The following is a 26,949-nucleotide window of genomic DNA, read 5'->3' on the forward strand; positions in this document are numbered from 1 at the left end:
TCCATATCAACTCTTTCCATCTGAAAGTGGTTGAGGAGATTCAAGTCATGGAATGTAAATTTTGCATATTGTGATCGGTCTGTGGAATATCACATTGAGTCTATCTTGGTGTCTCAGTCTCTAACTTTAATGTTAACACTCCATAACATAAGATTATCCAAAATAAAAACTCTACCCAGTAGGTGGCACCTGCAGAAAAACACGCAGAGCATTTGTGGCAGATTGTATTTTCCAAAAATTGCCATAACAATATTTATATTCCCACATATCCTCCCAGAACCTTGACACCCTTCCATCGAACAGTGAATCTATTCTCTCTTCGAATATGGGACATCTCAATAACTCACTTCTAACAAATACAGTGCAGTGGAAGCCTGACTTCCTAGACTGAGTTAAAAACAGCAGTATAGCTTCTAGCTTTTACTTTCTCTTCCTCTCCCTCTCCCTCTCCCTCTCCTTCTCCCACTTCCTCTCCTTTTACCTTTCCTTCTCCCTCTCCCTCTCCTCTCTCTCTCTCAGGACCAGCTACATAATCCGTGAGACCAGCGCAAAGTGAAAATGAACAGCTCTTTACTTAAAAAGTTAAACATTTGAAGACAGTGACAACGAAGCACTAAACCAAGTATGGAGGCCCTTTGACTGTGGGGCCCTATGTGACTGCACAGGTCCCAAGCCCATGAAGCCAGCCCTCCTGAAGATGCTTACCCCTAACAACCAGCACCATGTTGAGGGAAAGCCCAGACCACATGGAGAAGCCACGTGTAGCTCTTCCAGTTAACAGCCTTAGACCCTCAGCCAGCAGCCACATCAACCACCAGACATGAGAGTGAGCAAGCATTCAGATGATTCCAGCCCCCAGCCCTCCAGTGTTCAGGATGAGACCCCAGATCTTATAGAAACAAGCTGCCTCACTGAGTCTTGTCCAAAGATTCCATGAATATAATAAAAGATTGTTTTACCCCACTGTGTTTCGTGGTCATTAGACAACACGGTAACTACAATAGCATAATTCACAGACATGACTAAGAAAGACATGCAGCCCAGTCATACCTGCCCTCAATCTGCTACATGAGCACCTACCTATCATCTATGCCCTTGGACACCTGGGTCTCCTCAGTGTTGCTGAGAAAGCTTCAATGCTCTGGACTGCAACCACCACAGCACACTAATAACAGAACCCCAAACCTCGCCTTATTTGCCTAATGCAGCCCTTGCCTTTGGCACCTCTGCCAGCAGCAAACCCTAACCGTCCTCCATGTAAGGCTCTGCAGCTCCTTCACAGGGCTTTCGCCTTGGGCCAGTAGGACCACTGAGACTGCTCGGACCTCATACCACAGGCAAGCCTTTAGGTACACTCACCAGTGAGACAAGCTCCCAATTTCAGATTTGGAATTACCCTTCCAGAAACCACGTACATTAAGTTGGACTGACAAAGTGGCTTCAGAACTTATGAATCATTTATATCAGGGTTTCTATGAAAATGAGACTCAAACCTCAAAGTTTTAGAAACTGGATCTGTTCATTAGTTAAGGACCACAGTCCAGTCTGTAATAACATACAATGCATTATTTGACTTAAATAGCTGTTAGGAGCCAATGACTCTGTCTTTCTGCCTGTTTATTTGAGTGCCTTTGGGAGCCATATCTTTTAGAATTTAAAACACTCAACCCAAAGCAATTTAACATGCCATACCACTCTAGAAAAGAACTGCAAAAACAAAAACTTTTTTTTAGGTTTTACAAATTATAAAACCATAACCACTGAAAGAAACTCATCCAATATACAAAATGATGTTATGAGTTATTTTGAAAAATATAGAAATGTTCTCAAAGTAAATGGGGTATTTACCATGGTAAGATTATTCTATGCAACAACTTACTGAATTATCTATCTGCCCTACTCTTGTGTTAGTTCCCAAATTTAGCTGTTCTTAAGTGAAAATTCTCTTTTTTTCCCTGAAATTTCCTGTCAGTCATATATTAGTGCATGTATCATTTCAAAGCCATGCAAACATTAACTTACATAACACACACTTTTAAAAAATCTGAATAGTCTCAAATCTTGAAAATATTTCTTACATTTCTCTTTGGTATTCAGTTGCCAAACATAAATTCAGATTTTTGTCAAATTTATTTTCTATATCTAAACTACACTCTGACCATTTGGAACAACCCAAGCATAATAAAAATTAAAATAAGAAAATAAAATAAAACCACATATATTCACAAAGGATTATGTTTAATTATTGAGAAACAAGTCTTCTATGGGTTTTTTTTTTTCTGTTTTTTCTTTTCTTTTTCCTGAACCATGTCCAAATGAAACCAAGCTTGATCATAAAGTAAGGTTATCAAAATGCTCACGGTTCAGGTTCCCTGAGGGACCATTTATATGGTTATAATACCACGAAGTAGTAATACCAGTAAACTATGAGGAAATGTGAATTCTTAAGTGGAAAATCCAAATGCAGTATGCTAGAGAGCAATGGACAGCTGCCTTACCTAGCGGTGTATGTACAGTTAGAGAAATTGGCTAAATTCTATTATGAAATAAATAGAAACATCATTTTTAAGCACTTTGGAATGTTTTCACAGTACTTGGCTCATAGTAGAACTCAATTATAAGCTTGTTAAATAAAATAATATAGTTTATCATTTTTTTTTTCTTCAACAACCTTGAAGGATGGATAATAGTATCAAAATTACACTGGGAAAGTCCTGGGCTATACAGCTAATTATCATGTGCAATACTCTTCCAATATTACACACATCTGATGCTGCACTCATTCATTCATATATTTACTGATTCGTTCGTCCATTTACTCTTCTAAGCCAAATTTGTGGTTAATACGTTTGAAGAGAACATACTCCAAGGGGGAACAGAGACAACAGGTAACTCAAACATTCCATTCAGGAGAAAGTGATACAATAGAGTAAAATTGTTGTGGAGTCAGGTAGGGCTCCCTGAGGGAGGTGATTTTTAGCTGAATCCTAGAGAAGAGATAATGTAATGAAATTGTTTCAATGCATATTGTCTAACTCTGCACTTCTCAAACTATGCTTGAGGGAACACTAACGTTTGGCATAATATCAAATATTCTGTGGATGATGAAATATCCCAATTAGCAGCAGTTGCTCTGTGATTTGATCTGGTACTTCATTCATCATAAGTTATTTAAGTTGGCCCACTGTTTCACCAATGAGCCTGCTAAGTTTGATCACTCAAAATTAGTCTGACATACATAATTTGGCTCATTTATGCAGTAAGGAGCCATAGGTAGCCTGACAACTGAATATTATGACCTAGTAAGGCACAAGACCCCAATACAGAGGAATTTGCATCATGCCACAGTACTCAACCTTACTGTACCTAATTCTCTGGGTGGCTTTTTTATTTGTTTGTTTGAACACATATCTTTTTTTTTTAATTAATTTGTAATTATAGTTGACATACAATATTAGTTTTAAGTGTAGAACATAGTGATTCAATATTTGTATACCTTACGAAGTGACTACTAGAAGAAGTCTAGCAACCATCTGGCACAGTTGTTATGATGTGATGGACTCTGTTCCCTATACTATACATTATGTCCTGGGTGTTTTTTTTTTAATTGCTTAAGGAGAAATTAGACAGTCTTTGGGTGAATTTAGTGGGTGTGATTAAAAAAAAGAATTAATTAAAAAGAAACTAGAAGTGATAATAAGCTGAGTTATTCAATATTTAAGTAAGAAACCGAAATCAACTTATCAAAGGAGCCTTTTGAAGTTGAATAAGGCAAAATCGTCTCTGCTCCAGGGTGAGACCAAATAACGCATACCTCATATCTCAGAAAACCACTCAGCACCCACATTTCCCAGGAGAACACAGAAGAAAACCAGTGGGCTGTTTGTTTAAAGTGGGTAATGTGAGCAGAGTAATGTTGAAAGCTGAAGTCAGAATTAGGTTAGTTAGAAAAATTTAAAGTGAGAAGGAGCCTCTCCAGGTATCTCCAAACGTACACAGCAAGCAGCTAGGCTTCAATAACAAGCTTGAGAAGAGTACATACATTCCTTTGTAAATTAGAAATTTGGCAGCAACCTAAGTAAGCCCACCTTTTTTCAGTGTGTTTCATGTCATTTTTATAGAAGTCTCTAATGGGTGCTGGTAATTTCTACTAAAATGTTCCCTCAGGATAAAATTTGTAGTCATGGGACTCCTTTGTAGGAGTTCTAAGTTTTGTTTATTCTTGCCACATTTTTAAATGTTTGGAGCAAGATAGCACAAGTTTGGGGTGGCAAGAATGCCCTCTACGACATGACAGGCCCGCTCTTCTAATATCTAAAGGGGCTTTGATAGCCAATAGTACAGGATGCTTCTTATGTTAGATGATGCTTCATACTTGCAAATCGCCTCAGTGGACCTTGGGCAGCTTGATTGCATCAGCACCGAGCCTCCTACATAGCATGTTGGAGTCTGAACAGCAAGAGGTAGGTAACAAGATTTGTTGAGCATTTGCTCTGAGTTGGCCTCTTCACATTAATTATTTCCTGTCTTGGCAGAGAATTGGAACTTTCTGTTTCTGAAGTACCCTGACTACCATACCTACAAATCTGTCCCCACCGCACCTGGCACAGGACACATCAGGAGCACAGTCCCTCAGCCAACATCCCAGTTCATTTCTACATCTCATGGGAAGGCTAACATCCTCTCTTATTCTGCTGAACTTCACGTGGAATATTTTGGTTACAAAGGGAGGGAGGGAGTGGGAGAAAAGAGGAACAGAGAAAACACTGCTGGCTGCGATTGTTTCTTCCTTGGAGAAAGTACAAACTGCACAAGACTGTCCTGTTTTTCTTCTTTCTACATCTATCCTCCTCCACCCTTATTTTCTTAACTCTTTTTCTAAAAACCATCTTTTGCCACAAGAGGGTGAAGAATAGCATTGAGCGAAAAAGTTTGAAAACAGTTCTACTTCTTTTTTTTTTATTTCTAGTCCCAGAAACCATGTAAACCAGAATTTCCCCCACATTCAACATACCTACGTAAGCACCTGCCATAGTTACACTGGCTCCATGACAGCTTCACTGTCCCACCACACCTGTTCGTCCTGTACTGTGGTGGAAACCTGAGCAAGGACACATACCGTTTCCACAACCTTGTATATATCCAATTTTTTTTTTTGAATTTTGGAGTTTTAAAATCAAATTGTTCTTATTGAAACAAGTTTCCCAAACCAAATAATAAATGATTTTGAAAGGAAATTTTTCAGCCATTTATGACATTTGTGTTTTACTCTATTTTCAAATACTAAATCAATCCTCACCAATGCAGTCCCATGAGAAATGAGACGAAATAAATAAACAAATAAATAAATGAATAAATAAATAGGGATTTTTTTGTCTAGCATTCTAATTATAAGAAAATTTCACAATTATACACACATGTGTATGTGTATGTTTATGTGCAAGTGATCTTATAAGTTTATTTACTCATTTAACAAATGTTTTCCAATCAACAATAATATACCGACTATGCCAGCTCATGCTAGGTGCTGAAGATACAAGAGTTAATGTAGCAGTGTTTGGATTATCTATTGCTATATAATAAACCACCCCAAAACTTAATGTCTTAACATTATAATTTATTCTGATCCCTCATAGTTCAGTAGATTGACTGGGCTCATCTGAACAGTTCTCACACAGAGTCTCTCATGTAGTTACTATTAGAGAGTGGTTGGGACTGAAGTGATCTGAAGGCTTAACTGGTCTGGACATCCAAGTCGGCTTGTTTGCTCACACCTGGGATGGCTGGAACAGATGGGGCTGGCCAGACATATCTATCTCTCTGTCTCTACCTCCATCTCTCTCTGTCTCTGTCTCTATCTCTTGCTCTTTATCTTTCTATCTTTCTCAGTCTTCTTTGTCTCTTTCATCTTGCAGCCAATGCACAAAGCCAAGTTGGGCTTCCTTACTGCTATGCAGACCCAGGTAGTCAGACTTATGAATTCCTCCAGAACAAAAAAGAGACAAAGGCAGACACTGCAAGACTTCTTACGACCTAGCCTCAGGAGTCACACAGCCTCATTTCCATTGAATTCTATTGGCTTCACAGGCAAATCCAGGTTAACTGTGGGAGAGAACTACCCGCCCGTGAATGCAGGGAGGTATAGTTTTTTGGGGGGAGCTGTCTTCAGAGACTAGCCAAGATAAACAAGCCAAGATAAAAAAGCATGGTCTCTAACCTCAAAATGCTTATAGTAGTTAAATAAACACTGGAATAAGAGTTATAGTCCTGACTACTTACTACTAATCTCAGCTTTGCTATGTGATTGTCAACATCATTTCACCTTTAAAAACCAAACAACAAAAACTTAACTGAAATCTCTGCTAAAGTGGATTTTTAGTGGTGTATACAACTAAGTACTATGCAGCAATTAAAAATCATGCTTTTAATGGATATTCTGGATGGAAAGTGCTTGAGGTAACTGGAAAGTAGAACATATTAGCAGTGTGTTTACAGAATATTCCCAATTTGCTTAAAACACACATGTATATACACACATATATGTACACACATAAACCCATAGAAACAGTGAATCCAGTGAACATGGTTAAGATGGTTAAAATATTAATGTTTTTTTACCATTTTTTATACTTTTCCAAATTTCCTACAATGAACATGTATTTCTTTTATAAATATATACATATATATATTTATATATATTATGTGTTAATAACCAATATCCTGAGAGTAAAGGAATGTAAACAATCTTTATTCTTATTGGTGGAAGTTGGGCTTTCCAAGACTACCATAAGAGGATAGCAAGTTAGCATAGAATCCTAACATGATATTTGGCAAAAATGAAAATAGACTTCAGGGTGGTCAGAGGTGAGGTTCACGCAACACAAACAATCTTATGTAAGAGGAGCAAAGCAACATGATATTTCCTAAATCCTTCTATAGGCAGAAACCACATATTGACATAGGAGAAAGTCCAAGCTCCCTGGACTTTGTCCTAGAACACTGAGGTACTTAAGAAAGAAATGCTTTTGTTCATGATACTTGTATAATACCATTTGAGCTGATTTCAAGAGACTTTGTCCAAAGTTTACAAAAAAGGAGTGTAAGAATAAAAGAAGGTGAAAGGTTAAATATAATTAAATATGTATGTCTTCACATTATCTGAAAATAAGAGGTCAAGGCCATCCACTGGGAAATCCAATAAATTAGAATGATGGTGGGGAGAAAGTCCTTTCCTGTCTTAGAGATGGTTATATAGATGGGAACACAAAGGCATTCCAGTAGAAGGAGTCCATGGGTGGTACCCAGAAGTAAGAACTCAGTAAAAACTATAGTGGCCATGATAGCACTAAGCCATGGCTAATGTGGCTCAATCTCAAATTCATATCACAGGAAATGAAATATAGTACAGAAACCAAGATTTTATTTCAAAATAACTCAAGTTCTTCATTTCTTAAGGACTGTTTAAAATATTGAAGTACATAATTCACAACACTATTTCTTTTTTTTCTATATGGGATGTCTGCTAGTCATCCATCCCAATAGCCATTTTCGATTCCTTCCTTAGAGTTGGAACTCCTGATTTGTCTGGATGTCTAGAACAAAATGAGACATTTCTCAAGTGTGACTATGTGGCTAAGTTCTGGGCAATGAGTTTAAGTAGAAGTGATGGGTACAACTCATGGGAAATTTCTTTAAAGGGTGTCGGCAGACCTTCTTTGTTCTTTTCTCCTTTAAGTTGGCAATAATACAAATAGTTTGGCTAGATCTTAAACACCTATTTTGGACCATGGGAAAGCATGCTAAGGAAGAGAAAAGAATCCCAAGTCACTCATCGTCAGGGACCTTCCATAACAGTGTTGAACTACCTATGATTTTGGATTTTTAAAAGTGATCGAGGAACAATGATAAGCTTTTATAATAAGCTACTATAATTCAGAAGTTTTTTCTTTGAAGTAAATGTAATCTTAACTGATTCAAAGTCAAATCCCCTACATTCCATATTTCTATATCTCTATATCCTCCTTTTCTAAAATCCCCTAGAACTACTCCTCCTTATTTGCTGCATCAAGGATCTCAGCCCCAGTGAGCTTTTCTTTCCTATCCCAAGAGAAAAACATCTCACTTCCCCATGACAGTGTTCTTATCACTTTACCCTCTCCTTTCCTCCCTACCCTGATGCATAGCTGCCCGTCCTTACTTTCAAATTTTGCAACACTTGCTCAGTGGTGAACGCACAATCCAACATACATATGATGTATTATAGAATTGTATGCTTGAAACCTATATAGTTTTATTAACCAATGTCACTCCAATAAATTTAATGTTTTTAAAAATTCTGCAGCACACATTCCACATGACTGGTGGGCAATGGTAGGGCATCTTTGGAAGGCCCGAGGGAAAAGAACCAAACAATCACAGCCAAACTTCTTTTTAGGAGGAAAGGACAGGGGCCAAAAGCTGCAGGAAGATTTGTGCATTAATAACTTTTGCCATATCACACAACGTTTTTGGAAGTTAAACAATTAAGGAAAAAGTATAGTGATGACAAGATACATTTTTTACATATGCAAATAGCTTATTTGGAAATGTATAATTTTATGATTATTTCCTATATCGAATACAAAATTGGGGAGGGTAAAATTATGGAGCTTTTTGAGATGATAACGGTTGAGAAGAGCAATCCTGGGACAAAATTCTAATTCTTCTAGCTCTCACACTTATATGGCATTTGAATGCATTACTTCATTTTACCCTGAGGTAGATGCAGGATAAAGCTGAAGTTCAGAGAGATGAAATGCCTTGTTCGAGTTCCCATATTATGGCAAGCTGTATTATTGTTACCAAATATTGGCTGTCCCACACCATGGTAAGATTAAATCCTGTCACATCTTTGACATCAGGGTTGGTGATGTGACTTGCTTGGGCCAATGAAATGTGAGTAGAGGGCCAAGTGCCAATTCCAAACACGAGCTTTAAGAGTGATTCTTCTACTTCCTCTTCCCTGACATAGACCTGCACGCCCTGCATAGAAACTGGGTCATTTATGAAATATGTGGAGTTGAGCCATAGCTAATCTATGGCCATGTAAGCTCAACAAGAAATATCCTGTGTTAATTTGAGGTTCATTTGTTCCTGTCATATAATTTAGACTAAGGTGATGAATGTACTAAATCAGCAAGTAGAAAACCTGGGGCTAAAAGATCATCCCATTCAATGCAGCATTTGCTTAGTTAGTACTCTCCCCCACCCCCACATTCCAGCAGGAATCAAAGAGATGAAGGAGTTGTAGGTGACTGTCCACTCCCAGCCTCGTCTTCCCTCTCCCGTGGTGGGAAGTTCTCCAATCTGCCAGACCTGGCAACCCATTATCCCAGGACAGCACGGACGTCTTCACAGACAGCATGTTAGCAGGCCGTTCCAGCTATAACTCAACACACAGCACTGCTCTTGGCTAATGGCCAAAGCTCTTGAGAGCCCAGCCTGCTGCAGACCTTAGCTGGACAGTAGCTGCTCTGCCCACCAATGAGCTCTCACTATCGCTGTAACCAAACCACAGCTTCTGACTGTGCAGATGACCCAGAGGACTAGGAGAGTTTCCCTGGAGTCTTTCCTCCTTCTCCTCTTCCTTGTTCCAACCCCTCTGCTTTGTAAGAGAGGGAAAAAAAGCTTTGAAATTAGGTATGTTGCTCTAGTTCTAAGACAGAAGGCTTTCAGCAGTCTTCAAGGAACAGATTACTCAGTGCTCAGCTGAATTAAAGAAAGCAGATCAACACATGTCTTGTCCGCCAGGACAGCAGCCATCACAGCGAAAGCTAATATCTAGGCCAGAGCTGCACTGGGGTACTAACAGCAGTTTCCCTACTTCTGAGGAAACCCTGAGTTCCCCCCAGATTTCACTACAAGTTTAAGAATCAGCCTTGGAGCTGGAGCATGAGAGCTTGAGGGTCCCAGAAATCCAACTGAAGAGGACACAACTTGACCAAGACTGGTGTATCCTCAGAAAGCACAGCTTACATTTCATTTACATAATACACTGATTGTATTTGTCATAGCAGGTGCTTTCTTGACAAAAGTAGCTGTCTACCAACAGCAAATACATGAGCTCCTTACGATGACTTTGAGCTTCATGCATTTTTTTCATATCTTATTATCAGTGAAAGCATTGTTACTTGCTTTTAGAGAATAATGGGGAAGTTTTTAACATCCACAAAGAAACAAAACAGTGCCAGCTAAAGAGATTTTTAAGGAAAATTATTTATCCTTTGGCTGGTTTTTGGAGCCTGATCATTTTAATAACTTTTTAAAGTTTATTTAAAATCTCATTGCCTATAATTCTTATTATCAAATTTTTAAGAGTAAATCGGATGAAAAAAATATATCTTTACCACAGAGCAGGTGATGTGAAGAGATATGGAGGAAAGGAGGATATATTTCTGATGCATTTTGAGGACAAGGATACTGTCTCCAGAAAAGTATCTGTAAATTCAGTAAACATCTGTTCACTCCAACAGGCCCACAATTTAACTATTTGCCCCAGTCCTACATCTGAAAAGGTAAAGCCTGAGGGAAAATGAAGAGAAATTGAAATCAGGACAGGGTGTTACTCAAAGATTCAAAGGAGGAACTGTGGGGTACAATTTGCCAGACAGGTTTGATTTTCAGCACAGAAGTGATACCGAAGACAGTTAGGGCTATATTTTACTTTCTTTAGAACAAATTGTGTCATAGAAATGGACCCATTTCTATGTTTATATATTCTGGTAAAGTCCTATGTATGTTTGTGTGAGGGTGCCTGTGTGTGTGTGTGTGTGTGTGTGTGTGTGTGTGTGTGTGTTTCCCAAAAGCTAAAAGGAAAAGAGATTTTCCTCTCTTCGGCGAAGTTAGCTGCAGAGGTCTGTTTCTAGAAGCTGTAAATCCCACTCACAGCAGCTGTTCCAACTGGACAGCCAAGGGAGAAACTCAAGAGGATGGATGAGAACAGCTGTTATAACTGATTTTATGCCCCTCACCTTTCTCTGCCGATTCCCTTTAATAGTTTTTAAAGTCTCCTTTTTCACTTTTTTATGTGGTCTATATTTTAACACTCTTTCCCCAGATGTCCTCATGGCCGCTCCCTCATTCCCTCAGGTCTTGCCCAAATGTCACTTTCTCTAACCACCCCACTTAAAACTGCAGCCCTTCCTTCTCTAAACTGACATTCCTCATTTCCTCTTTCCACTTGTTTTCTCTCTGACACTATTTTATCTTATAAATGTAATCTTTGATGAATACAAAAAAATTATAAATCATACTAGTAAAATAAGCATCTGTTATGTTCACCGCAAATTAAGAATTAAAACATTTCAAATACCTTGACTTCTTCTCATCCCTGATATACACACCAGGAGAATGTTCTAGTAGTACACATAATTATAACACAAAAATAAAAATGAAACAACTACCCATCGAAGAATGAATAAATGAATTGTGATATATTCATCTCATAGAATACTCATCAGTGGAAATAAACGAACTATAGCTACACACAACTGAGCATGAATAAATCTTAGAAACATACTGAGTGGAATAATTAAGTCCCAGAAGACCAACAGAATATACCATGTATATAAAGCTCTAAAGCAAGCAAAACAATGTTATTAGCTTGAAACTTAGTAAATGTTAGCACTGTAAGACACATTCACCATCTTTATCTTAGTTTATTATTCAGATAGGACTATTCCAACTTCAACATACATGTAAAATAATGTCTTCCAAATTTATGCCGATTTAAAAACTCTTCCAAAACACAAAGCTATATTTAGCCTTGCAACTTGGAAAATAGGAGTCAATTTTATAACTTGTTTCTTGCCCCCCATATGAAACTGGTCATCCAATCAGGTAACTTTGCCTCTTGAATCTGTTCCCAATCTTCATCCAACTTCCTACTTAGTTCTTCCTTAGATCAGAGTATCAGCCATGAATTCTGGACATTTAATAGTTTCCTGACTCACCTCCCCATTTCAATCTATTCATAGAGTATCTTTCTGTGAGTTATCTAGAAGATGAGATTTTTCATTTTTATTTTGATAAGTTTCAAATCCATTTAATATGATTTATCAAACAGTCTGAACTTGACAGGCATTTAAACCTAAAACAGTTTTTTTCTCCAATTGCCACATTCTTTCATGCTAGGATAAAGCCTTCTGTCCTATTACTTTCAGATAATTTCCAGTCCAGTCCATTTAAATCCAGTTAAAAAATCATTCTCATGAAATGACTTCCCCCAGCTCCTCCTGCTTGACCTATGGCCTGAAACTTGTAGACCACAAGAGGTATGGTCACCTCACTTTCTTTTAGTGTCTTTACTTCTCAGGTGAGAATGGATAGGTGGAGGGGAATAGGAGTTATGGAAAGAAACTATTGGGTCTTACTTAAAAAGTGCTGCTGTGGTTCCCTCTTGGCTATACCGGTTATTCATCCACTCCTTAGATGTGGCAGGAGTCCATATGTTGCCTCTTTTGAGGCACAGGGTAAATTCACTTTGGGACATAGTGTGTCCTTGTGGCAGGGCCCACGTTGCCATATAGTTCTCAGTATAGGAGATCTGATCTAACTCAACTTATTTCAATCCCTTTATCCACTTATATACTGGAGTCAGCTCATACTGGCCAACTGTTAAATTTTCAGAAATTTTGTGAGCTGGTTGTTAATCCATTGGTAGCTTAAAATCAGCCATGGTGAAAGAATTCACATTACACAAATTGGCAAAAACTACAGATCAGTTCTATTTTTTTTTCTTTTGGCGAGACAGTTGTTAAACATTTACTAGTATTTACTAGAATGCCCACAGCTTTCATCTCATTTACCCAGTGATCTATCCCACAGCCTCTTTTGACTGCAACTTCTTTATCCCAGTCCTTTGGGTAGGGTACTGACAAAATGGTTGAAGCCTGACTGAAAAGTGTTCAAGTGACTCAGAGGAAAATCACGCACCCTTGCCACACCAAAGGTTATGAGTGTCAACAATTGCACTGCTGACTCCTAACTCAACCCTGTCATCTCTCTCCAAATTTCTGATCTTTCTGCTCAGATTAGGATAGTAGCAGTTCAACAATCAACTGCCTAAACTGGCATACAGCTCAAGAAAGAAATACTCATCTTCCCTTCCTGAAGCATCCTCAGTGTCTTAAAGCAATTTTCTTGGAATCTCCTTTCCACTCAAGGGGAAGGACTAAATATACATACCGTGCTCTCGAGGTCCTGTCTTTCTGATGATTTTCCTGGGGCGACAGATTTCAAAATTTTTCATCTCAGTACTCCTTTCCTTCTTAGAAAGTATTGAGAATCTCCAAGAGTTTTTGTTATGTGGGCTATGTCTATTGAAATAACTATATTAGAAATTAAAATGAAGATTTTAAAACATATAAATACATGATATCAGAGTGATGACATCATCTCATCTCATGTAGCCTCTGAAAATCTCCACTGTACATTCATGAGAGAATAAGAATATAAAAGGCAAATAATGTCTTGGTATAATTTTAAATGTTTGGCCTCATTGACACCCCCATGTAAGGTTTCAGGGATCTGTAGAGCTCCCATCAGCTGTTGGACAACAATTCTCCATGAGTCTCTTGTGCAGTGTAGGCACCAACCACCTTTGATCACTATTTTTTCAAGGATGTTTGTATTGTGAACAACCTTGGAAAGATACAATGTCTCCTACCAGAGAAACGAGCATGTTTGTTTACTGTCAAATGTAATAAAAACATTGTTTTTCTCTGGAGAAAGTTTATCATGAAACATTATAATGCCCATTATAAAAGATTTAGTTTCTTCTTCTGTAATACAGTCCGTTGCATGTGCAGATGTCACCTGATACTTCATGTTGTCATATGGAAATTGAGGTTTGGCAAACTTTGTGTAAAATTGATGATACTTTGACTATTGCTAAGGTTGTGAATCATAAACTGTTCTTTGTCTCTTAACTCCAGAGTCTCATGTCTTCTGCCAGCATCTATGAAACTGTGGGAGGCTAACCTATTAGTCTGCAGTAGGATAAATCTCAAGTCCCTCCCAGTTCTTGACATCCACATTTTGAGAACCATAGTCCTAGAGGTTTCTCAATATTTCATGAACTCATAAAGCCAATATTAGTGGTAGCTATATCATGGATGAACTCTAGAAGTTTGGGGGATTGGTATAAAATTTATTACATTTTCTTTATATTGTGCCATTGTATTGTGATAAAAACACAGCACAATGCATGAGGAAGGATAATACATATTGAATTTCCATAAGATGTCCAATAAAATCTTCTCAAAATTTTAAGAAACTTGAGCTTGCTTCCTTGAATATAATTTTCATGTCAGATTTTTTAAACGAAATGGCCCTATACTCTTTTTAAAGAAGACTTTTCATATAACTATTATAATTATACATTTTTTAAATGTCATATTAATATATTTATGTTTTAAAAATAAATCATTTTATTATGAAAGAATAGGGTGCTTTATGGGACTGTAAGTAAACCACACTCTATCTAAAAGTCATTGAAAGTCATTGTCCCTGTCACAATTCTCGCTTCTGTGTATCTCCATCATTATTTGAAGGGAAAAAATACCAGTTGTTATTCTATTTATATAAACATATTCTGGATCATCCAGATGACCATCATAAAAACAACAGAAAAAGATGCTCTTTTTAGTGTTACACATCTGCATTTGTTTAATAAGGTTTATTATCATAGTCTGTGTTAATTTTAAAAAGTGGATGAACATTTTTTGATATTTCTTCTGTCAAGAACATGAGGTCCATATCCCATCCCCCTGAATCTGGATGAACTTGTGGCTCACTCTAACCAATAAAATACAGTGGAAATGACCTTACATGATTTCTAAAGCTAGTTCAGAAAATTTGAAGCAAGTTCTTCTCTGTGAGCTAGAACACTTGGGAGCTCTGAGCTGCCATAAGAAGCTGGACTATCCTAAGGGTCCAACGCTATGAGGAAACTGAGGCTGCCTGGAAAGGTGTGTAGGGGTCCAGTCAACCACTACAGCTGAGGCCCCAGACAAAAGTCAGTATTAACTACCAGAGTGAAGATGTTGAGTTAATCTCCAGCCATTGAGCCTTCTCAGCTGAGCCCCAGTTGCTCTGGAGAAAAGTCAAGCCATTCCCGCTGTGCTCAGTTTGAATTCCTGACTCACAGAATCCATAAGCATAGTAAAATCATTGTTTCGGCAGCTAAATTTTGTGGGAGACTTAATATATTAAATAAAAATCAAAAGACTTCAGAGCATGTTGTGTAAATGAAAGATGCACAATAGTTTGAGCAGCAAAAAGAAGTGGAAGAATTGAATCATTACAAAATGCAAGGTATTATAGTTACATGGAACTTTGATTAATGAAATTCACTCTTTTTATATATTTATTTCAGCAAAACATAATCGTTCACATTAAATTAATGTTAATTTAATTTTGGAATCATATGTTTTTGTTTTTATTTTTTATATAAATTAATTTGGGTCTCTAGTTGTATAAAAATTATAAGCAAAAGGAATTTATATATAACTAGTTAAAGCTGACATATATAGGATACATATTGTAATAAAAATAATTTAAGTCAACCCTGAAAAAGTACTTAAAAAATACTTTCATTAAAAGAATACACTTAATAATTAGATTTGAGAAACGCTGCTTTATACTGTTATTAGCTATCTTGTACTTTAAAATCTACCAAAATACCCTATTGCTTTTTGTCTTTGAATTAAGTCCAAACATCTTTATAGGAAACACAAAGCTTTTCACAATCTACCCTCAAATTTGTCTTCCTGGTTTCTTCTCTTCCTTCAATCATTACCCCATGTCCCAGCCACTCTGAACTTCTTCCTGATCTCCTCAGGAACTCCTACTCTTCCCTTAAAGACCCAGCTCAAGTGCCACTTCCTCCATGCAATCTCTAGATTCTTCATAGGATTCCTTCCTGTGTGTTTCCACAATGTATTGATCAGAGCCTGGCGAGAAACAAATGGTACATCCACATGGATAACTTGAGGACATTTCCTGAAATGAGCTGTGATAGGTGAAAAGATACAGGAAGCCCATTGTGAAAGGAGCCAGGGATTCAATACTTCACCACATGCTTATTCCTTCTTTTGATTTGCTGCCAGCGTCCCCGCTGGCTGAACCCAAACAGAAGCCAAAAGGAAAAGGAACTCATTAATACAGTCCATCCAGATCAGCCTCCCCAGGGAAAAGAGCAAGGTGGAGAAAGGTGGAGAGTGGCTATGGAGGCAGGGAAAACAGAAGACATCCAGGCATTTTTATTTATACTTAAATGTCATTCTATTGCTGTGACCTGTTGCCATGAGTACTTTCCCACTGGACTCTGACCCTGTCATCATTATCTCCAAATTCTCTGCACTTGGCAAAGAATTTGATCATACTAGTCTCCTAATAAGTGTGTATTGAATTAATGAATTAATAAGGGAATGACAAAGATGAAAACACCAAGAGCACAATGGGTGTTCTTGAATGTTCCTCGATTTTTATTTAAAAAATTTTTCTCTACAGTTGTTTTATTTCAATTTTATGGAATCTGATCTTTTTCTGTAATAAGTTCTTGTGAGTTTTTTTCTAAGCAAAGTATCTATTTGTGTTATATTTTTGTTTGATCTTGTTACTGAGATTTCAGATGTTTAGGCCAGTTAGAATTATATCTTATTATAAAGCTCATTTTAATGTTTTATTTTTGTGTATATGATTGTGGGGCAATTTAATTCATAAAATAGGACACATTTATGGCACACAGTTTAAAATTCTCTCTTCAGTTTTGTACTGATTTCCTAAATTCCTTTACACTATTTGTATGGATCTTGTCAAATTTTATTCTGTATATGAGATTAATAGAGAAATATTACATTATAAGCCTTTCCAGTTTCTTTGAATGATTTTTAGTATTCTATAACACTTTTTTGTAATTAAGATTTAAATACCCAATCCCTCAAGATTTGCCATACAGAGAACTGTCAATCAAAGAATTGGCAGGCTCCGTGAACTGCATGATGAAATTTTATCCCTATTCTCTGATGCTTTCAAGACCAGCTTTTTGAGCTGATCCTTCATTTCACATGTCTTAGAACTCACTCACACTTCTTATGCTTGGAAATGTAACACACAAAGTGACAACCTAATCCACAGCTAATAAGTTAGCGGCTATAAAAATGAACATCCACATTAACTTGCCAAGCATGGAGGCTGGAGGTGTTACACTGTACTCGTGTATATATGTCTGCGAGGGCAATAGTACATATGCCTTTGGAGATGCTTCTAAGTTATGCAGAGAAGCCGACGATAATTCTTGAACTTTGTTGTCAGGATCCAGTTTCATTTCAGAGCCAAATCAACAGCATCAAAACACTTGGCCATGCTAAGCCACAATCCAACCGGCAAAGAAAGCATGTAAAGCTAGCCCTTGGGTTTTAAATTTTGTGAAAATAAGGCTATCTCAACACACTCTGATGTGTCTTAGTTTAAGTATAGACTTTCACTGAAAAATAATAGCAGTGAAGGAGTTCTTAGATCTTTTTTCTGCATATTTCTTAACTCTAACACAGTCAAGTAAAATGAATAATCACTATTATTATTTAGAGAAAATTTTTATCTAAAATTTATGTCATTTTACCAGGTACAAAATACAATTCTATTATATTTTTTAAAATACATTCAAAATTTGAAATTTTAAGAGTTTATTCAGTTGCAAACAATTAATATTTAAATTAATGCACTATAAAATTTGATAGTGGCCTAAAAGTTGAACACCACACCATAAAACTGAGCTCTTATTCTATTTACTTACCCGATTTGGTAAGATAGAATATTTGACATACAATATTTTAAACATTTATTAATTCTTGATATACACATATTCTATTAATGTATTGTGTTTATGAATATTATGTTTGATAAATATAAACTCTCTTACCCTCTTCTCAATATGATTTTGAAAATTGTGTGTGCTCGTGTGTGCTCACAATCACATACATAAGGGAGGAGCATCTCGAATCTACTGAAAAGGTGAGCAGAGATTCATGTTAAGCAGAAGCAAAACTGTGTGTTGGGAAAGAAAGGAAGCCAACATTTTCAAGTGCCTGTTATAGGACATGATCAATGTATCTTATTTTAGCATGTAGATGAACCCCATGAAGTAAACACCGTTAATCCCTATACTGATTTATATCTTAAGTCTCAGGAAATAAATTACTCAAATTCACAGGGCTGGTAAATTGAAAAACGTGGATATAAATCCAATCTAATTAAAAAGTGTTCTTATTACTCCATATAGTTTTCCAATGTACAGAAAGAAAAACAGACCATAAGCTCTTCAAAGACAGTAGTAGCTTTGACCAAAGCACCATTGTGTATCAGTCTGCCTGTCTCTCTGTATTCATTCATCCATCCATTCATTCATTCATTCATTCAATAAGCATATATTCAGTGTCTGTTCTGAATATAATGGTGAACAAGTCAGACAAGGGGCCCTGCCCAGGAGCAGCTTACAGACCATATAGAGCTTCACAAAAGCAAAAAAAAAAAAAAAAAAAAAAAAAAAAAAAAAAAAAATGATAATATAGTGCTGCTACAGAGAGAAGGAAGGTAGAGGTCTCATGGGACTCAGATTTTCAGAATCTGGGAAGGTGACTTGGAGGCAGCATCTAAGCAGAGGTTTCGCAAACAAGCGGGGGTCATCCAGGTGAAGGAAATGGGGGATGCTGCTAGGGATAGAATTCCTGAAAGAGAGCCTTGAATGGGCAAAGGCCTGGAATGAAGAGCTTAACTGAGAAGGTGGAGGGAATGGTGAGGAAGGAAGGCAATGTAACAAAGGAATTTATAGACATGTTCAAAGGATTGAAAAAAACAGCACCACGCTTGCATTTGAAAGTGATCTCTTTGAGCAGAGTATAGAGAACTGATGGAGGGGTAGGGAACAAGGAGGGCAAAGACTCGGGTTAGGAGCCCTCTAAGAGAAGTAGGAGTGACATACACTCTGAAGGGGTCCTAGGGACTGGGAAGTGGGAAGGACAAGCCTAGAAACTGGATATGAAGGACTGGATATGAGGGAGGGAGAGCACACTGTGGGCTGTCTATAAAGATTTGTTAATTAAGTTTTTCAGAAATATCGAAAGGAAAGCACTGAAACAATTAATGCAGGTCAAATCTCATCCCATGAAATTCCATGGGAAGCAATTATAAGTCAACACTCCCCAATGATGAAAATAGAGACTTCTTATGAGCTCTAAAATACATCTCTCTTTAAAAATCTTAAACTGCAGCACCCAGAGGAAAAATCTCTAGTAATGAAGCACTCAAATATTTATCCAACTTTCTGTAATTGATAAGAGACAATGCATTCTTTTCTCTCTAGTCAAAATTTTGCATTTTTTGCTTTCCACAGAAAAAGATTTACTCTATGATTAGTGAGCCCATTAGGTTCCTCCTGTGTTTATGCTGCACCACACTCCTTTATCAAGACTATTAGATGCACATGAACTGGAAAAAAGCACTAGCTCTTGCATTATTCAGAGTTGTGAATTATTACTATATCTGGAAATAAAATATAAAGGGGGGAAGCTACATATGAATATTAGTAAGAACTTTTCCGACCCAAACATTTTATATATTCCTTGGAATTCTCATTATAACAATTAACTAAAATTATTGATAATTTTTATTAATTAACTTTCATTAACTTTATGTTAACACTTTATGCACAAAGTAGCTAAAAATTAAATTACTTGTTAAAATATAGTCTTCAGTGAGATAAAGGAAAATTTCCTAAACCTCCTCAATACAATTCACCTGACTCAACACAATAGTTGTTTCATAAAATCTTATTGACTTATGGCATTTATAGTAAACTAATATAATTTTTATAATTATAAGGCTAATATTTAATTACTGGGTACAAAACACAATTGGATCTTCTTTCATGAGTTACTGGTCTATTGTAATGTGAAACATGGTATCATGTTCCTATTTTACAGCTGTATTTAAAACAGTTTTTGAACTTACCTTCTTAAGTGTACTCTTACTATTCCAATGTTAATTTTATAGTTCACATAGTGTAGAATGTATTGTTTTATGAATAAATCTTAGACATATTTGGTTGTACTATATTAAATTATCATACTCTAGGTCAAAAATGTTCAAGGATCAGCAATTTTATATGATTCAAATCTAATCTTTGTATGCGTGTTTTCTTACCTCCATTATTAGGCAGGGTGAAATAGCAAATGGTCACCCAATCATAAGTGAATGCCTAAAAGAAGTAACATAACGTATACCCTGTTCACCACTTGTAAAAGTTGTTCACCCATCCATAAAAACTAAGTTCCAACAGAGATGACTGAATAGATAAGAAAATCTGATTCTATGTATGTTTGAGTTAAGTTTATGATTTTCACTAAAATAATAAAGACTGGTTTGTTTTACAGTAAATTCTATGTTTGAATCAATGCCTTTCAAAATAATAAGGAAGAGAAATCTATTGAAAATTGTTGACCAACAACGCCTTCTATAAAGTATAGGAAAAAACAGAGGCTCTTTTTGGGAAAACAAGAAGATTGTGGACTTTAATAAGAGAACCTGATTTGTCCACGGTTTTATTTCACTCCCCGCAAAAGTGAAAATGCCTTGGTCATTTCTGTCTCAAAACAACTATAAGGTCTAAAGAGGACAGCAAGACCTCTGGGGTAGATCTAGATGCAGGTACATTGTACCCTTGAGCCTCTGAGATCCAGGAAGGAGGTTAGACCCGTCAGGTAGAGATCTCCATAGGGCTGAGGGTTGTCATAGTTTGCCACTATGGGTAGCAAATCAAGTGTTAAACAAAATCATTGAGTAAAAAGGAACTCTTGCCATTTATATCTTTTATGAATTATATTTATATGAAACTCTACATGTGTTTAGCAATACAAGTAGATTGGATTTCTTGATTTGTTTTATCCATATGTGCATTCTTAGCTCCTGAAAACTCTAAGAAAAAAAGGTTATAAATACAAATTAAAAGACATGGTGCCTTCTTGGGCAGAAAAGATGAATATGAAAGAATTAGAAAAAACATTTTACACAGTTCCACTCCACCCTCAAGGCATTAATTACTGCAATACACTTATATAGCACCTCCCTTCTCAATAGCCCAAATGCAGGCTGTGGAACAAATTGCTGAATAAAATACTTCCCACAATATCCTGTTAGTCAGAGAGTCTATGTGAGAACTAATTCAATCCCTTGATTCTCATCATAGGCTCTTTTGACATTGGGATCTACCTAAATCAACCTTTCTCATGGTGAGGCAATATCTCAGAAATCCTAACTGGAAAGTTATGAAAATGGTAGTGAAAAATAATGCTAGTGATAACTCCACTCCCATTTGTGGAACTTACTGTATGCTTTTTAGTAAGTGTTTTACTTATTTTGTATGCCTCTTTAATCCTTACAATACTACTTGCAAAGTGCTGCTCAAAAAAGACAATGAGGCAAGCCTAAGAAAGCAACTTGTCCATGGTCTTTCTACTATACCAACTTTGTCTCTCAAATGTTAGCCAAGAGAGAGAGAGAGAGAGAGAGAGAGAGAGAGAGATTGGAATATGAGAACTGTGTTTGTTTGCATGACCATGAAAGCCTGATCTGCCCCCTACTCCATCCCACTAGAACTTTTCAAAGCTTCTAGAGAAATTCTGCAATATATTTGAAAAATCTACTGGGATATTCAGTCTACTGGAAAAGAGAAATGCAAAATATACCTACTACCCAGGAAATACCATCATTATTTGTGCATCCTCTTCCCCTCTGCCTGGGTCACGTGGAACTTGAGGATATTCTTTTATAATGTTTTGCTAAAGCTCAGGCTGTCTTTTCTCTATAAAGTTGTCCTCTTTCCCCTGTCTCAGCTCCTCAGAGGGCATTCCAGACCTATTGCACATTCCTCTCCATCATGAGGACTGTGAACATCTGTTCAACATCCTTCAAAACGGAGCCTGTTCACGCATGGCTCTTTAGGGCACTGGAACATTGACCCACAGCTTTTTCTTATCCAAACTCGATCCCAACTATTTTTAGCCTTGTACATTGTATTTTTCAACATTGTTGTTGTTTGTTATGTCTCTGCTTATTCTCCTATTTCTTCTCCATGTTGTGTAATATTCCTTTGAGTTTTCTTTTCTCAAGGATCTCAAAGGACTAGATGATTAAGACCTCCACCCACACACCCTCATGAGGCAGGAGGCTCTCCTCCCTTCTCTGAGGTACAAAATAGTTTGGCTTCCATGCAGCTCTGTTTTTCCAGCTGTCAAGCAGCAGTTGACCAGATTTTTTCCTACACACTGAAAACTGACATGCAGCAAAGTGTATTATGGTGTGGTAGAGTAGATGCAAAATCTGCAAAAAAAAAAAAAGAGGCAAACGGAATCTTAAAACTCAGAATGGTAATGACCCTGCGCAGAGAGAAAAGCTTAACAATTTTATTTATGTGCCAAGTACCAGGCTAGCTGCTGAGAACAGACAAAATAAAACCCAAACCTTGGCCCTTCAAAAGGAAGAAACACTAATGAATTAGCATTTACTCATGCTCTCCAGGAGTACAGAGGCAAAGCACCTCACTCAGACAGGTGGCAGACAAGTTTTCTTAGAGGAGATGACACTGGAGTCCAGAAGTTTAACTAAGATTTAGCCAGATAAAAAACAAGAGGAATGGAACATTGTGTTTGAAATTTTAGAAGTAAAGGAGAGGGCAGCACTGCAAGTAGCTTAGTGTAGGTGTGGAAGGTTGGGAAGGAGCAGTGAGAGGATAGTTACACAGAGACCAGACTATGTTAAGGGATGAATTTATCCCAGAGCAGGGAAAGCCACTAATTTAAAACAGGAAAGTAATAGAGGCTGGAGTGAAGTGAAATTACAAGAAAAGAGGCCCGTCAGAGAAGGCCATTGCAGTGATCTGAACTAGAAGAAACGAAGGCCCAAACAAAGGTGAAGGAATGAGCTTAGATGGATGTAGAGAAATAAAAGAGATATTAAAGAGATCGATGCATGGGGTAAGGAGTGAGTAGACACCAGGGAGGGTCCCTGAATTTTTGGCTTGGGCAACGTGGCAAGTAATTCCTCTCAGAGGTGGAATGTATTGGAAAAGGATCACATTTGGGGTGTTTGTTGGGGAGGATGGTATGAGTAGAGATAGTGCCAGCAATAATGAATAATTACCTTACTCTTCATGAAATTGCATTTGATAGGCCTCTGAGTTATCCAGGCCGGAACATCCAGGTGGCTCATAATCCAGCAGACAAATCCTAGCCAAAGAGATAAGTAGAGAAATCATCAGTAGATAGATAAATTTGAAAGCTTTAAGGTCTAGCCAAGATTACTTAGTTATTATCTCATTAAATCACCACAACTCTGTGAAGTAGGTTAAAAGAAAACACCCATGGGTGAATAATAATTGGATGACAGACCCAGGCTTGTCCGACTTTAAAAATCTTTGTTCTTTTCTCTTCTCTATGCTGACTTTCAGGTAGTATATTGAGTGGCTGGAATGAGCACTTGTTTCTGTGTTCATGACTTTGGTATATGGCTGAGTTCGCTCTGTACAACACTGCTATAGTTTCTGGAAATACATATATTAATAAAATGTCTGCCACAGTCAAAGCAGGGTAAGAGAGATGGAAAGTCAACAGGTCATTTTGATATAATATGGTAAGGGCAGTGATGGAGGTATGTACAGGGTATATTCGGCACAACTTGTAAGAATCTGGAAGAGCCTCTGGCCTCAAAGTCCAGATAAAATGCATATGTCAATCACGTTAACCTCCAATCAAGTCTATTTATCAGAATAGATGGAGTTTGAGAGTGGAGAAAGAGGTGGAGAGGTGGGAACTTTATCTGAGGGGATATTTGGCATAGAAGAGACCATGAAAAAAGAGAGAGAACAAGACCTGGGAGGGAAACAGAAAGAAGGTCACCTACAGGAAGGAGCCAAGAGGACTTCCAGACTCTAAATATCAGATCCATAGCCCAGTACATTCATGTGGTCTCTGGGAATTTTAATCTCCTCCCTCAGCGCCCCCTCAAAAAATGCTTTTGGTGGACTAGTAAAACATAATCATCTCTGAGGTTTGGTCTTGGGTTTTGCTAGCACATTTGGATGGATTAACAATTGTTAACTTGTTTGTAAACATTGTGATCCCAGTGATGGGCCTGACTTATTTCCAGGACACTGCCTGCAAGGTAACATCTCAATAATTATCAACCTTGATTGAATCAAAGCTAAATTTAGTCTATGGCCATGCTACCCTGAATAAGCCCGATCTCGTCTGATCTCAGAAGCTAAGTAGGGTTTGGCCTGGTTAGTACTTGGATGGGAGACCATCTAGGAAGACCGGGTGCTGTAGGCATAAAAAATAAAAAAATAAGGGATTGGAAGCTGACAAGGTCCTTGCAATCTGTGAGGTCAACCAAGGATTGCTTCGCCAAAAAAAAAAAAAAAAAGCTAAATTTAAACAACTAGTTATACTCAAAAGATATTTTTTAAATTTTCTAAACTATATATCATATTTACATGATAGATTTAGCATTTTGAAATTTTTTGGTCTTCCATTAGTAGAAGCCAGAGCCCTGAGCTACCCATTGAGGAACTCAGGATTAAGTTTTGTTTATCAATATTCATAACTATCATCTAGTTTCTATCCAAAAGGCTTTATTATTTGCCACTCATTATTACTCATAAGCACATGACCTGATTTAAAATCAGTCTTCTAATCAAATTCACAACCATCTTTCAGTTCCTTCTGAAATCTTTTCTAGTTTACCCACTAACATATTAATTCTAATACACTGGTAAATGTGACATAAAGTCTTACTATAAAGAGGAAATCTAATAAAATCCTCAAGAAGTAGTCATTTGTGCACTGAGTCTTTTTCTGAGCCCCATCAAAGTCAAAGTTAATATGAATATTCGATAAACTCAGTAATAGTGTCTTTATATGCAAAAGATTCCTATTGAATCATTTATCTAAGTTTTTTCACGCCTTCCCGTGCGTCCAAGCATCTTTGAATATTATAACTGCTATAGTCAAATGGTTGAAGAATGTGGACACAACATTTAAATTTTTAAGATAGTGCAGCTGATAAAAGACAAAATAAATAATGTTGTAATAGTCTTTGGGGTGGCTGAAGAAAACAGAAAGCAATGAATGAGCCATGCCTGCTGTTGAAACACTGGGATGGAGAAATGATAGGATTATTGTCTATGGTGTCTTTTTAAACACATAATGTCTTCCATGACTGCATTCTCATTCCTTATTATGGAAATAAACAAAGACCATCCAAATGAGAATAAGCAAAGTCTGTTTTTTCAGAGCTTAATATAGCAAGGGAGTCAGCCACCATAATTTAGAGTTTGGACTCAGAGCAGGTAGGAGAGTGGGAGCGCTTCATAATGAAAATAAAGGAGGCTTCAAGTATGCTCTGATCGGAGATTATACGCCTCGAGAAACAAGAGGCAGGATAACCCTAAAAGGAACATCTTACAAGACTGAATTGGGGAGCATACTATTTTTCTGGTGGGTCCTGAGTTGGAAGCAAAGGCAAAAAATAGAGAGGCTGGCAGACAATGACCAAATCAATTGTGGATTCACTTTGAGGATTTATAAGAACTTTAATATGATAACTTATGGACCAACATTTGGATTTTTGCAGCTTGAGCTCTGAAGCTGCTTACAAGGCATGACTGCCCTCTTGGGCTCCGAAACCGAAACCGCCTGAAGAGCAAGCAGTCCCTCTGTGCTGATTGCACTGTTTAATGACTCATTACCCCTGTGCGGTTAATAAGCAACACCCCCTGTACTGGAACTGCTCTACCAAATCCTTTGTTCTATGAGCCTGAACCAAAACTAGGACGTTGATAAAGCTTAATCGCATTACCCATTGTTCTTACCATTAAAAGTTCAGTTGCCCCCACCAATTAGAGAATGAGTACTGTAAGGTTATAACTTTGTTTCCCTAGCAACCCTTCTTGTAAAAACTCTGTTTTCTCCCCACCTCCACCCCCAATTCAGAACCTGTCTAAGGGCTATGTTCTCTGATTTGCAAATCATAAAGGAATAAAACTCTCTTCTTTTGAAATTGTTTTTAACAACTTGTTCAACTCACTCTGGTAGATTGCTGTAGAAGATATAAGTCAGAATACAATTGTCATATATGGTCTGGTCATTGTCTATTTGCATATGCAGTGTCTCAGCATTAAGATTTCAGAGTCTGGCTTTCCCAGAGCAAATTAGTTCTTTCTATTATATGCTGGAACCAGTACTCTAAAAGAATAATGATATTCTGCTGATCCTGAGTAATTACTATGTTCATGTTGGAACTGTAGAGCATGCATTCTCAGTGAGGGCAACATGACCCCCAAGAGAATAGTTCTTGGGGACAAAATTTTACTTTTCTTATGTATGAAGTACAGATATATAGAGAACATGTAGTACATAACCAGATTTATAGTATACATGTAATATTTAAGTTTCTTGGGGGAGAGGTGAGTTTGGAAAAAAATAAAATTAGAGCAGTGGAGGAGAGTATAGAATAAAAGGGGAAAAAAGTTTGAGAAACATTCTGTAGAGCTTATGTAAATACATTTACCTAAAATTATGCTGTTCAGCCAGGAAGCTAAATAACATCTGACCATCCCTTTTGGACTGCATTTACCTTGTAGTTTAGTGCTGGGACATAAAACGTATTCCAAGTTGGTCTAGTTTCTGTTTGAAATACAACTACTGTCCTTTCTTCTCTCAAAGCACGAAGAATATCCTCAGAATGAAGGTTTTTGTATACATCATAGCAAAGGCCTTATGCGGTATCACTAAAACGATCCAATTTCCCATGTCGTTATTTTTTCCATCTCGTATCTCTTTTATGAAAAGAAGCTCA

General features: G+C 37.2%; 1 pseudogene; it reads left to right on the forward strand.

Moving 5' to 3' along the window:
- Positions 1 to 24,303: 24,303 nt before the first annotated feature.
- On the forward strand, positions 24,304 to 24,422 carry LOC111739963 (annotated as a pseudogene).
- Positions 24,423 to 26,949: the final 2,527 nt, after the last annotated feature.

The sequence above is a fragment of the Pteropus vampyrus genome, unplaced genomic scaffold (genome assembly GCF_000151845.1).
Source record: "Pteropus vampyrus isolate Shadow unplaced genomic scaffold, Pvam_2.0 Scaffold2, whole genome shotgun sequence".
In the NCBI taxonomy this organism is placed as follows: Eukaryota; Metazoa; Chordata; class Mammalia; order Chiroptera; family Pteropodidae; genus Pteropus; species Pteropus vampyrus.